This window comes from Adiantum capillus-veneris, chromosome 4, assembly GCF_014529385.1.
Source record: "Adiantum capillus-veneris isolate H3 chromosome 4, ASM1452938v2, whole genome shotgun sequence".
Taxonomy (NCBI): domain Eukaryota; kingdom Viridiplantae; phylum Streptophyta; class Polypodiopsida; order Polypodiales; family Pteridaceae; genus Adiantum; species Adiantum capillus-veneris.
Genome location: NC_140934.1, coordinates 928,361 through 943,098, shown reverse-complemented (window position 1 = coordinate 943,098; position 14,738 = coordinate 928,361).

The following is a 14,738-nucleotide window of genomic DNA, read 5'->3' as shown; positions in this document are numbered from 1 at the left end:
TCGCAACTACTAGGATACACCAAGTTGTCAGTTTTTCCCCGATGGAATTGCGTGGAATCCACCATAATGAGCCCATTTTCATGTCTTTTGACCTCACCCGCAAACCATTGGCACTCAAAGAGGAATTTGTGAAAAGATCTGAAATCCACTTTGATTATTCTCTCTATAGTACCACAATATATGACCTCATCTGTTGTTGTGTCAAAGTTTCCCATCACGCCTTAATCATTAGTGGTCCGACGCTCATCTATCTTGCGGGTGCGAAAATGTCGGCCTTCGGACCAAATGGAGTTGAAAATGAGACCCTACAATCACAATGCAGAAGAGGTTACATCGTATTTCATTAAGTGATTTGCATACATGCATACATAACATATACACACTCACCTTGTGCAAGCATCCTCGTGCATACTCCCATTCTTTAGGGCTTATTTGTTCTCCTTGTGCTTTGGCATTGGTCATGGCATTATGGATCCACTCTACTTGAATCAAATCAGGATATTTTGCAAACTCTTTAGGAAAAGGAGGTGCACGTCTACCTCCATGGGACCTCTTCCATGCATCTCTATCCCTTTCTCTAGCTACACGGGCTTCCAAGTACATATTGACCCATTTGGTCATGATAGTGGCATTGAGTAAAGAGTAGTTGTTGACTATGGCATGAAACTCTCTATCCATGACCAAGAGTGAGCCTTTTCCACTGGGAATGGTTGAGTGCTTCCTAGGATCCTCTTCTTCACTCCACAGACGAGGCAATGATGGATCCACTATGATGAGATACTGTGAGACATACACAAATGCCTCTTGCACCACCCAACCTTCTGCCATGCTCGCCTGAAACATTAAAACCACATATTTTTATCAGTAACTCCATAGCGTATAAATGCTATCTATATTGTATTGATTTTGCATACCTCCGGTTGTGACCTCAATCTAACAAAATCCTTTAAAGTCTTCAAGAATCTCTCCAAGAAGAACATCCATCTAGAGTGAACCACCCCACAAATGGAAATCTTCTCAACAAGGTGAAGCAATAGGTGTATTTGGCTAACAAGGATTGTATGTGGGAATGCATCCTTAATAGCACACACTGCCTCTATTGCTAGCTGATGGGCTACTGGTATGGCTTCTACTTCTATCTCCTTGGAGCTCACAAATCTACAGGGCACAAATAATATAGTAGATGAAAAACAATTCCATTGTTCATGCATGCACAACATGATATAGTACTTGAAAAAAACCCATTACCTCACAATCTCACCCACTTTGAATATTGCAACCTTCACCTTAGTGTCCCCATAACCACTAATAGTTATGGGAAGTACAAACTACAAACAATAAAACATCTTAGTGAATGTCAACCTATATATAAGGACACATAGACACCACAAACTGTTTTACTCTTACCTAAAGAATTTTATGCCAATCATGGGATTTCAATCCATACAATTGAGTGGAGCCACCCTTTTTGGTTTTTGTGAAAGAACCTTTGGTCGCATATATCCCGTTGGAGTTCTGATGGATGCAATAACTTGCTTTGTCTGCTCTTGGTTTGCCTTTGACATTATCCACGGTGCTTTTGGGAGAATCATCTTTCCCTGCTCCCCCATGCGGGGCGTGGCTGAAGGGGGGAGACGTCTAATGGCTCTTAAATCTTCCCTAGCACCCAATGAATCCTTCTTGCCAATTATGTGATCCCATATAGCTTGCCCAACATTTTTGAATACATGCATAGGGTCCAATAAGTTCTGAATTTTCAACGAAGCCCAATAGGGGAGCGACAAGAAGATTGAGTACCTCGACATACCCTTTGGAAACCCATTGGGAGGCGGTGAGGTACCATGATGCTGCTCCCAATTGGCCATGCTCCAATGGAACGGCTACACTCCATTGATAGGGGGAGCATATCTATGATGTGAAGGAGGTGGGAAGCGATGGTTGTTGGGATAGATCACCTTCCCAAGAAGAGGAGGTCTCTCTGTCACAAGGGAAGGGCCACAAGTGGGACACGCACTATGTCCAGATGTTGCCAATCCTGCCAAGAGGTAAACAAACGTTACACATGAGATGATAAACCTAAAGCAAAGAGTACAATTAACATGTGCATACTTACCAGATACCTCTCCAAATCCTGGGTAATCATGCATGGTCCACATGAGGATGCACTTGATGACGGCTTTGTGGTCTCGTGGTGGCCGTGAAATGTCAATGATATCTATGCCTCTCCATAGTTCTTGAAGCTCATCAATAAGAGGCTGCAGATATACATCCATGTTTTTTACCTTGTGCTTTCCTGCAATGAGAAGTGATAGTAAAATGTTTCCCTTTTTTGTTGCCTCCCAAGGCGGAATATTGTAGTTTACAACCACCACCGGCCAAGTGCTCCATGAAGTAGAGCGGTGCCCAAATGGATTCACTCCATCACTATGCCTCTCCATAGTTCTTGAAGCTCATCAATAAGAGGCTGCAGATATACATCCATGTTTTTTACCTTGTGCTTTCCTGCAATGAGAAGTGATAGTAAAATGTTTCCCTTTTTTGTTGCCTCCCAAGGCGGAATATTGTAGTTTACAACCACCACCGGCCAAGTGCTCCATGAAGTAGAGCGGTGCCCAAATGGATTCACTCCATCACTAGCTAACCCAATCCTCAAGTGACGAGGATCATCCCTGAACTCTGGCCATGTGTCCTCTATGTGCTTCCACGCTCGTGAGTCAGCTGGCACTCTCATAATACCATCTGTGGAGCGATTTTTTGCATGCCAACTCAAAAGCTCGCTCGTACCCTTCGATCTAAACATGTGTTGGATGCGAGGGATGAGTGGAAAATGCCTCAAAACTTTACGTGGAATTCTGTTGCTCTGCATTCCTTCTTTGAACCTAAGCTCTCCGCACGATGGACATGTGTCACAATCGGCATGCTCATTACGAAAGAGCACACAATCGTTCACGCAAGCATGAATGCAATCATAATCCATCCCTAATGCAGTCACCACTTTGCGTGATTTTCATCTATTTTGTGGCATGTGATTGCCAGCTGGCAACATCTTTCCTAGCAGCCTATCACAAGAAGAAAGTACATTAGAAGCTAATTTATGCACTCCACAAGCATCCTTCACAATCTGTATACATACCTCAAAAGTACGTCGACACTAGCATTGCTCCATCCAAACATCGCCTGAAGGTTAAGGACTTTGAGAGATGCCCTTAAAATGGAGTAAGAGCATCTATCATATAGTGCGGTGTGTGCCGAATCGAGTAGCTCACTCCTCGTTCTTTCGGAAGCTTCTTCGCATGCACACTCTGGTTCATGCTCCTCCTCTCGTGCAAAGAGATCCTCAACCATTCTATGCAAATGGTCGTCTTCTGCATCCATGTAAGGAGATGGGATGTGGTCACTCGGATAAGAGGGAGCAGCAGTACTTGGCTGATTTGATGTGCTTCCTCCCTCTCTAATGGATTCCTGGCGCATGCGCTCTTCCACCCTCCTTTCCCCTCCTCCACCAACCACACGCCAATGAGGGGTGACGTCAATAGCCGCTACAATTCGCGGATTGTTTGTTTCCATCCATGCACACTTGCAAGGATTGTCCCATAGTCCATAATCTTCTACATGGCTTAAGTATATCCGTCAAAGTCGAGCAATGGCGCATTTACACCGCACGCATGGGCATGGTAATCGCTCGGCCAACCACCGTGATCTATCCGGTTCAATGGACGGGCCAAAATCATCCCAAGCAACCTACATTAATAAATTACATACACTAATTAAAATCAAATTACCAAAAAATGTTAATAAAATATCAGTAAAAAGTAAAAATTAAACTTTTAGGTAAAAATGTCATTTTCAAAGTACTAGGAATACTTTCATTTTATATATATTTTATAAAAAACATAGTACCAATAGATTTTGAGGATCAATACTAATAATGTCAGAACGTGGCCATCTGTGTGTATGGCCCGAATTTGCGTCGCGGTAATAGTTGCGGTAATCAACGCGGTAAGGCACGCGGTAATGCTCGCGGTAATATGAGCAGCAATTCAATTTTCAAATTTTTTAATAAATAGGGGCACCCGCGTGCCCCGTGAAGTTCAAAGCCCTAAAATTCGAATTTCATCGTCTTCTCCATAAAAGCCGAGAGCGCGAACCTCACAACCTTGAGCTCTACCTCCATCTCTACTCTTCTACTCTCCACCATCTTTACTCTTCCACTCTCCTACCCTCTCCTACCCTCTCCCAACAAGCTCTTCAATTCCATGTAAGTTTTGTTGTTATGTTTTTTGATTTTTTCACATGCATACACACACACACACGCATACACACATGCATACACTCACACACACGCATGCACACACATGCATACACACACACTAATTACACACACTAATTAGTGCATGTGTTCTTTACACACACTAATTAGTGTGTGCATTATTCTAATGCACACACTAATTAGTGTAAGTAAAGTACACCAATAATTAGTGTGTGCATTAGAATAATGCACAAACTAATTAGTGTAAGTAAAGACACACCAAAACCTAAAGTTGTTAATTATTAGTTACTTGCAAAATCTAAACTTGTTAGATTTGTCAAATTTGTTAAATTTATTACTTGCATAACCTAATATGTTAAATTTGGGATTGGCCATGCACACACTAATTAGTGTGTGCATTGCCCAATGTGATTGGTCAATGCACACACTAATTAGTGTCTGATTAGTGTGTGCATTGGTCGATGGGATTGGCCAATTCACACACTAATTAGTGTGTGTTAACACACACTAATTTTTGTGTGATTAGTGTGTGCGTTGGCCAATGTGATTGATCAATGTACACGCTAATTAGTGTGTGATTAGTGTGTGCATTGGTCAATGGGATTGGCCAATTCACACACTAATTAGTATGTGTTAACACACACAATAATTTAGGTGTGATTAGTGTGTGCAGTGGCCAATGTGATTGGTCAATGCACACACTAATTAGTTTGGGATTAGTGTGTGCATTGGTCAATGGCATTGGCCAATGCACACACTAATTAGTGTGTGTTAACACACACTATTTATTGTGTGACTAATGTGTGAATCGAGCAATGTGATTGGCCAATCATGACACACTATTTAGTGTGTGATTAGTGTGTGCACAAGCCAATTGGATTGACCAATACACACACTATTTAGTGTGTGATTAGTGTGTGCATTGGTCAATTGGAATGGCCAATACACACACTATTTAGTGTGTGCATTGGTCAATTGGATTGGCCAATACACACACTATTTAGTGTGTGATTAGTGTGTGCACAAGACAATTGGATTGGCCAATACACACACTATTTAGTGTGTGATTAGTGTGTGCATTGGTCAATTGGATTGGCCAATACACACACTATTTAGTTTGTGATTAGTGTGTGCATTGACCAATGGAATTGGCCAATGCACACACTAATTAGTGTGTGCACAAGCCAATGCACACACTAATTAGTGTATGTTAACACAAACTAATTAGTGTGTGCACAAGCCAATTACCCAAGCCAATGCACACACTAATTAGTGTATGTTAACACACACTAATTAGTGTGTGCACAAACCAATTATACAAGCCAATGCACACACTAATTAGTGTGTGCACAAGCCAATTACACAAGCCAATGCACACACTAATTAGTATATGTTAACACACACTAATGCACACACTAATTAGTGTATGTTAACACACACTAATTAGTGTGTGCACAATCTAAAGCCAATTACACAAGCCAATGCACACACTAATTAGTGTATGTTAACACACACTAATTAGTGTGTGCACACACTAATGCACACACTAATTAGTGTATGTTTACACACACTAATTAGTGTGTGCACAATCTAATGCACACACTAATTAGTGTATGTTAACACACACTAATTAGTGTGTGCACAAGCCAATTACACAAGCCAACACTAATTATGTTAAATTAAACAGCAATCAACACAAAAACATAAACATACCTCCATGATTGAGTCGTAGGTGACGTATCAGGCCCCAATGGCCGTCCAAGTGATCGCGCAATCAGTCACACTAATCATAAACACAATAATCTCTTATTAGTCAATACACACACTAATATCTTATTAGCACTCAAGGCTTTGCAAGACTCTTTTATAGGTTGTAGACACACAATGGATTCTTTCCACATTGGATTCTTTCAACATTGGATACTATAGAGAATCCAATGTTATAAAAATTCAATAAATTTTTAATTATATATTCGAATTTTATACCCTAGTTTAATCTTTGTCGTAATAAATGCAGACCATGTCTTCTTCTTCCACAACACGCTTTCGCAGCATTGAGGATTTCATGGCAGACAGGATGTCATATCCCGACGCTCTCTCTGCCTATCATTCACAGCCCTCGCCTCAGCAGTCATCATCAGGGTTCGTCTGGCTTCGGGACGCTCTTGGTGGGTCCGCTGTCATACCTGTGACCGATCCAGATGTGGAGAGGGCATCGCGTCTTCGGGATGAGTGGTTAGGTTCACAGCAGACCCTTACGCATCGCTATTCACCGGTGCAGCTAGCAGCTTTTGGATTATCAGAGGTCTCTACTCCGATTGGTGGCATTCCATACCTACAGAGTTTTCCAGCTACAGCTCCAGGTTCAACTTTTGCTTCAAAGGGTCCAACGCCGTTGGGTGCGACGCCACGGGCGTCCACCTATCCATCACCTATCCCACCTTATGCCCCAGATTCACGTCGGCGCTCTTCTGGCAGTCAGCGTCAGGGTAGCTCGTGCGCTAGCGCCGGTCGATCTCGACGAGGGAGCGGAGCTAGTTGTTGTTTTGGGGGGGGGGGGGGGGGGAAGTACTATAGATTCTCCTCCACAATCACCGCTCCCTGCTCCAGTAGAAGATGAGGACCATGACATGCCTTCACCAGATGCTCGCGGGTTATACTACCAGGTTCATAGAGGAGGTATGGTGGATCTCCGGACAACACAGGGCAGGAGATTCCGCACACACGTCAACCAATTAATCCACTCCACATATATCAATTGTTTTCTCAAATTGGATCAGCAAGATCCCTACAAACTCACATATATAGAGACAACCATGCACATGTGTTTCCCCAACCCTGAGGGGCAACAATTCTCAAGGCAATGGTTGCAAGAGCATGTCAAAACATTTCTCAAGAACAAAAAATCTAGTGTGAGGAGAGCTGCAAAGAAGACAATGGAGTCTCCAGAGCATAGCTATCGGCCAGGAAATGTCCATGATGTGGAGTGGGAGACCGCTATGGGCGAGAAAGAGGACGAAAGGGCAACGGGTGCGAGGATGTATACACGTCAAGTTGAGGCCAGATCCCATCAGACTCCTACGCATTATGGTTCGGGAGGAACAATGGCTTGGAAAGACAAATATGTACGTAAAAATATTAGTTTTATTGTAAAAAATCTAATGTTTTTCATTTAATTAATTGGTTGCTATTTTTTGTCAGTATAACATTACCATGAGTCGCCCGACCAGAGATGTGCAGAGATATAGAGAGAACCATGCCGAGTATCAAACTTGGTGTTGGTTGTTTGAAAATCAAATGATCTCTCGAGAGGAGTTCGAAAATGTGTGCAGTAGTTTGCAACATGTAAGTTTACTCTTATTTAAATAATCAAATTGTTGATTTTATATCAAATATTAAATAACAAAGTGTTAATTGTTTCTTTTTGTGGTTTTGCAGAGTCAAGGAGTTCCACGCGAAATGGCGCCAACTCCCCCATGAGCATCCTCTATTTTGTATACACGGGCCCCATTTGCCCTATCCCACATGACCATACTCTATTTTGTACAGGCGGGCTTTTTTTGCCCTTTATGTAAATGCAATACCTATCATTTTTTGGCTCAATACCTCTCCCAATTGTAATTCCACTTATGTAAATGAAATTATCAATCTTTTTTTGGCTCAATGTATTGTCCAATTGTCCAATTGTGATATTTTGTTGTAATTAATAATAATTTTGTAAAATAACTTAAATAAATAAAAAAATAGATGACCTTTTGGATGGTCCTGCAATGGACAATCCAAACGGTCATGTGTTTTTTCTAATAAATCCGCCCACGGTAATGCCTGCGATAACACACAGGCGGTAATTGTTGCGGGTATGTTTGTAGCAAAAGGCGCGGTAATAGGCGCGGGAATATAGCCGCATCCATTACCGCGGAGATTACCGCTAGACCATTACCGCAAATGTTGCCGCATTATTTTCTGCATAAGGGAATTTTCATATTTCAAATTTGTTTGCTTTTTTGCGGTAATGTGAGCGATAATACCGCACATATGTTATAGTGTAAGTTCAGTGATGTTGTAGTTTCTTTTTGTGTGTTGCTATTAATTTCTCACTTGGAGTGTCCAAGCTTGTAAGAGTGAGTTTGGAGCTCATAACGATTCTTTTTCTACGGAGGATCCGATCCTTTCTGCTGCACACATGGGTTCTCACAGAGAACCTGACGAAGACGACACCCCTTCAACTGATGGTTGTTGTCACAAACATGAGCTCACACAAATAATCGACAAGCTGTAAATAAATAAACTCTCAATCAAAAGAGGCGAGGGAGAAGATTGACGTCATAGTATTGGGGACTAGAAGATGGGCTGGCTTTCCACCTAAAGATAATCTTTATTAGGGAGAATCTTTTTACAAGCACAAGAAACGGGTTAATCTCTCCGTTCTTAATCTCAGACTCGATGGTTCATTGCTTCTTGTGTGCCAAATTTTGTAACGGAACAGACACCACGTGTTGTTACAAGCTTTGAAACTCCAAGCGAGGAATCAATAGCAACACACAAAGAAGAACTTCAAAATCACTGAACTTTAATAGAGAGAGAGAGAGAGTCTCGACACGGCACGACGAACTTCCGTGCCCAGAAGCACTTGCCCCAAAGACTAGCGCCCCTTTCGGTATTTTTTTATTATTGATCACATCAAGGTACAACTCTCGTGGATTCGTAGGTCCTCTGCTCTTAGACTCTTTGTCCATAGGCTCTCTACAGAGCGAGAGGCCCAAGGGCTTGTTTATTCTTACAAGGGATGCCCAAAAGCACAACCAAAAGCACTTTATCCCAAAAGCATTTGATCTTGTGGGTGACTATCATGTGTCTATACCTTGCACTTTCCTTCAAGGGTGAATCTGCTCTTGGATTCATCTAGGTATATTTTTTAGTCGTATAGAGGACATGAAGATTTCACATCGTGAAGTTTTTGTCCAAGTTATGAACAGTTGATATTGTGTTGATTCTTTCTATCTTTTGTGGTGCGTATGCCCTATCAACTACCTCATTTTTGTGCTAATTTTTCCGATTTCATGCTTCTTTTAGTGCTAGGCTTCATTATGGCTGACTCTACCCTTGATTTCCGGAGTCACGACAGAAACTCAGTCCGCTGAACATTGTGTTGATGTATGCTCATGTGTGTGTGCATGTGGTGTGTGTTGTGTTTGGGGAGAATATGTTAGTACCTAGTTCTACACCCACTATTGGGCACTGGTGACGTTAGTGGGGATGTCGTGGTATTTAGTCAATACTATGTATGACGGAGCTAATGGTTATATTATCTTGTGGGTGACTACCATGGGTCTATACCTTGCACTTTCCTTCAAGGGTGAATCTGGGCTTATCCTAGATTCATCTAGGTATATTTTTTAGTCGTATATCGGACATGCAGACTTCACATTGTGAAGTTTTCGTCCGAGTTACGACCAGTTGATATTGTGCTGATTCTTTCTATCTTTTTTGGTGCATTTGCCCTATCAACTACCTCATTTTTGTTCTAATTTTTCCGTTTTCATGCTTCTTTTAGTGCTAGGCTTCATCATGGCTGAGTTTGCCCTTGATCTCCGGAGTTATGACAAATACTCAGTACGCTGAACTTTGTGTTTATGTATGCTCATGTGTGTGTGTGTGTGTGTGGTGTGTGTTGTGTTTGGGGAGCATATGTTAGTACCTAGTTCTACACCCACTATTGGGCACTGGTGACGTTAGTGGGGATGTCGTGGTATTTAGGCAATACTATGTATGATGGAGCTGATGGTTATATTGTCTTGTGGGTGACTACCATGGGTCTATACCTTGCACTTTCCTTCAAGGGTGAATCTGGGCTTATCCTAGATTCATCTAGGTATATTTTTTAGTCGTATAGCAGACATGCAGACTTCACATTGTGAAGTTTTTGTCCGAGTTATGACCAATTGATATTGTGATGATTCTTTCTATCTTTTGTGGTGCGTATGCCCTATCACCTACCTCATTTTTGTGCTAATTTTTCTGATTTCATTCTTCTTTTAGTGCTAGGCTTCATTATGGTCGAGTCTGCCCTTGATCTTTGGAGTCATGATAGAAACTCAGTATGCTGAACTTTGTGTTGATGTATGCTCATGTGTGCGTGCGTGGTGTGTGTTGTGTTTGGGGAGCATATGTTAGTACCTAGTTCTACACCCACTATTGTGCACTGACGATGTTCGTGGGGTTGTCGTAGTATTTAGTCAATACTATGTATGATGGAGCTGATGGTTATATTGTCTTGTGGGTGACTACCATGGGTCGATACCTTGCACTTTCCTTCAAGGGTGAATCTGGGATTATCCTGGATTCATCTAGGTATATTTTTAAGTCGTATAACGGACATGCATACTTCACATTGTTAAGTTTTCCTCCAAGTTAAGACCAGTTGATATTGTGCTGATTCTTTCTATCGTTTGTGGTGTGTATGCCCTATCAACTACCTCATTTTTGTGCTAATTTTTCCAATTTCATGCTTCTTTTAGTATTAGGCTTCATTATGGTTGAGTCTACCCTTCATCTCCGGAGTCATGACAAAAATTCAGTACACTGAACTTTGTGTTGATGTATGCTCATGTGTGTGTGCGTGTGGTTTGTGTTGTGTTTGGGGAGCATATGTTAATACCTAGTTCCACACCACTATTAGGCAGTGACGACATAAGTGGGGATGTCGTGGTATTTAGTCAATACTATGTATGATGGAGTTGATGGTTATATTGTCTTGTGGGTGACTACCATGGGTCTATACCTCGCACTTTACTTCAAGGGTGAATCTGGGCTTATCCTGGATTCATCTAGGTATATTGCCTCTGTGATGTCCTAACACATGCTCTGCACCCCTCTCATGCCCTGTATAGCTGGATGCTCTGAAGCTCCTTTGACAAACCTGAAAACTGTAGCCAATCACCTAAAGTGCGTGCTAGACCATCTGCCATGGGACCTAAAGAAACATGAGGCCTACTACCAACCAAGTGGCCTCTTTGAGTGCTAACCATGGGGTTCCAAACCAGGGGCTGTCTTAGGTGCTCCGCCGTGCAAGTAGGGTGATGCTGCTCCAGGCCTCTCCGTAGGTGCTCCCAAAAACGAAGAAGACACACAACGAAACGGTTCTCATGTCTCCTGCTTGGGCCAACTCTGCTCATATCTATGAAAATCCATCTGGTTGAAGGTCGCTAGGGGTCTTCAGCACTAAGCCGGTGCAACAAAAAAAACTCTTTCCAAGGCTCCTCCCCTGGAAGTAATCCTCTAGCAACAAACTTCCCAAGAAGGTCTCTACTCTACTGTGGTGGGTCTATGATCCCCAACCCTCCCTGAGAAAATCAGTTATATAGTGGAGACCATCATGAGAGAGTACCAGCCTGATCCGGGTTCAAAGGGCTGTTTCGAGGAGGTGGATCAAGGGTGTTGCACGGGACACCGTGAAACATCGACGGGATGCAGCTCGACAGGCTTTCAGAAGCGGCTCTCTGAAGCCTTCGGGCATCCCACACGAGACGTGACAGCAGATCAGGGAGGATGAGCAGACAAAAGACACGCGGTCCAGATAGCAGCCTCAAGCCGTGCAGATACGACAGATGACCAGGGGGACATCTCATCTTGGCAGCGGAGGCTTCGACACCTTTTGCTATGAGTTTGTGAGTTTCCAATCCAATCCTAACTATGACATTTTTTTAAACGTGATGAATCATGTATTCTTATTACTTTGATTTTTGTATAAACGCAGAATCTTGCAATGCATCGAGCCCCAACACGCCAGGAGGAGACAGATGGATATCACAAAGGTATCTATGAAGTATTGAATGATCTTGATGCTTCAGGAGAGCATGTAGAGTGGGAGGCCTAGAGTCTCGGTGATCGGTTGAGGTGAGACGTTAATATGTGTGAGTTGATTTAATTAAATAAGTTATATATGTGAAGTAATATCAATACTAATTTGGTGACTTGTCCTATGTGCAGGTTGTGATGCCTAGTCATTAGTGGATTTGATATACATACTTTGTGCGACACAGACACGCTTCTGTGTCTCTTTTTTGTATAGACATATATGGTTATGGTTATTGTTCAGACTTGATTATGGTTATTGTTTTCCTTATGGTTATGGTTATTGTCATTGTATAGACATGGTTATGGTTATGTTTAACTTTCTGGTTATGCTTATGGTTATTGTTTTGTTTATGGTTATGGTTATCTCCATTATGGTTTTGATCAATATGGTTATGGCCGGTTATAGTTTTAATTTGGTTATGGTTTTGCACAAATTAAGTTTGTTATGGTTATGGTTTTAAGTTGGTTATGGTTTTTCACAAAGTTCATTTCATTTCTTTCATTGGCCTTAAATCTCATGTGAGATCCTACATGGATAGCATGTAGGAGGCGTATACATGATATGGTTTTTTTTCTAAAAGTTTATGTTAAAATGAAGGGTACTCTGCGGAAATTTCTGCGGGAGCACGGTTGATTTTGGTGCTGCTCGCTTTCTTGGGCAGAGGACAAGCAGTCTAGCTGTGGTTGTGTCCATCTTTTCATTGTGCACAGGCCAGGATGTCTGTCCTCTGCCCAAGAATTTTTTTTTCCTGTTATGGTCGTCGCAATCTGCGTCGCTAAGCCCGTCAAAATATGCGTCGATAATAGTACCTTTCGACGCGTAAATCAACGCATATAGCGACGTTTTTGTAGGGACGCGTATATCGATGCTTTTTTCGACGGGTTGCATCGAAACCTGCGTTGAAGGCCCCATTTTCTGTTGTATTGATTGAGAGAGGAAAAGAGAGAGAGAGAGAGAGAGAGAGAGAGAGAGAGAGAGAGAGAGAGAGAGAGAGAAGAAGAAGAAGAAGAAGAAGAAGAAGAAGAAGAAGAAGAAGAGAGTCTTAACATTGTAGGAAACTATCCCAAGAGACCTTAAAGATCTAGTCAACAGGAGTTGAACTCAAGACCTATTATTCATGAGGGAAATGGCATAACCAATCTATCACACTTTGGTGATAGAAAAGTTATACCATTTTTCTCTTTTTTTTATTGGCGTGCACACACACCCACACACACACACCCGAGAAGAAGAGAGTTTAATTTAACATCGTAGGACACTAATTAAAGAGATCTAAACATCTAGTCGACGAGGAATTGAACTCAAAACCTGTTATTCAAGAGGGAAATTGCATAACCAATCTACCACACTTGGGTGATAGAAAGGTTATACCATTTTTCTCTTTTTATTGGCCCCCACTGCCCACCCCACACACACACACACACACACACACAAGAAGAAGAGAGTTTTAACGTCGTAGGAAATTATCCCAAAAGACATTAAAGATTAGGTTAGATGTAGACTTACGTTAAATTAGAGTTAGGTTTATTTGAGTTAAATTATATTAAATTTAGGTTTATTTTTAGTTAGATTTACGTTTGATTAGATTTAGGTTTATTTACGTTAGATTTAGATTTATGTTATATTAGATTAGATTTAGGTTTATTTAAGTTTATTTACGTTAGATTTAGATTTACGTTATATTAAATTAGATTTAGATTTATTTACGTTATTTACTTGTTATTGAAGAGGGAAATGGCATAACCAATCTACCATACTTGGGTGATAGAAAAGTTATACCATTTTCTTCTTTTTATCGTTTAAGATAAGGTTAGATATAGATTTACGCTAGATTAGATTTAGATTTATTTAAGTTAGATTAGATTAGATTTAGGTTTATTTTGAGTACACCGAATGATTATACTGCCTACGCGTTTGAGAGTGGTGGGTGTCTCGGTCACTACGTCGGAGATGCTTAGGAGTGACTTGAACACTGCGTTGGGGTCACCTAGAGGCATGGATGATGAGCATTCATCGGACAGGGTTGCTATAGTTCACGGGAGGGACATGCCAAAGTGATATGCCTACCTCATCAATCGTATGTCCGATGAGATTATTATGACCCCTGAGGGAAAGCAAGTGATGGACTGCATACAATAGTTGTGTAGATGTGAATGTGCCTCATATATACAAATACTTCAATGCAAGAGTTTAATACTAGCTTTGATGGGTAGCTTTGGAAATCCCATAATGAAAATCTCACTCTACCTGTAGAGAATCACAAGAGGTCAGCACAAGACTTATTTTCAACGTAGATTCTTGCCTACATAAATGTCTTATCTTCCAGGAGTGGGCCTATGAAATGTTTTAAGAAGGATAATTATAGGCAAAAAGGAGCAACACTGTTCTGTTTATATTTTATTTTTGGGAGGAGGGGGGGCTTTCTAGCTTTGCAAGGACACAAAAGAAAGCTTTTTAATTAATGGACAAAAGACACTCTTACAAGACTTTTTATAGGAAGGTTCTTTAGAGAAAGGCCACTTTTTGTGGAGAAGGTTTGAAGGGGAGAAAAATGTGCCTTTTTTGTTATCACATACACATATATATATTAGACATAGAGAGAGAGAGAGA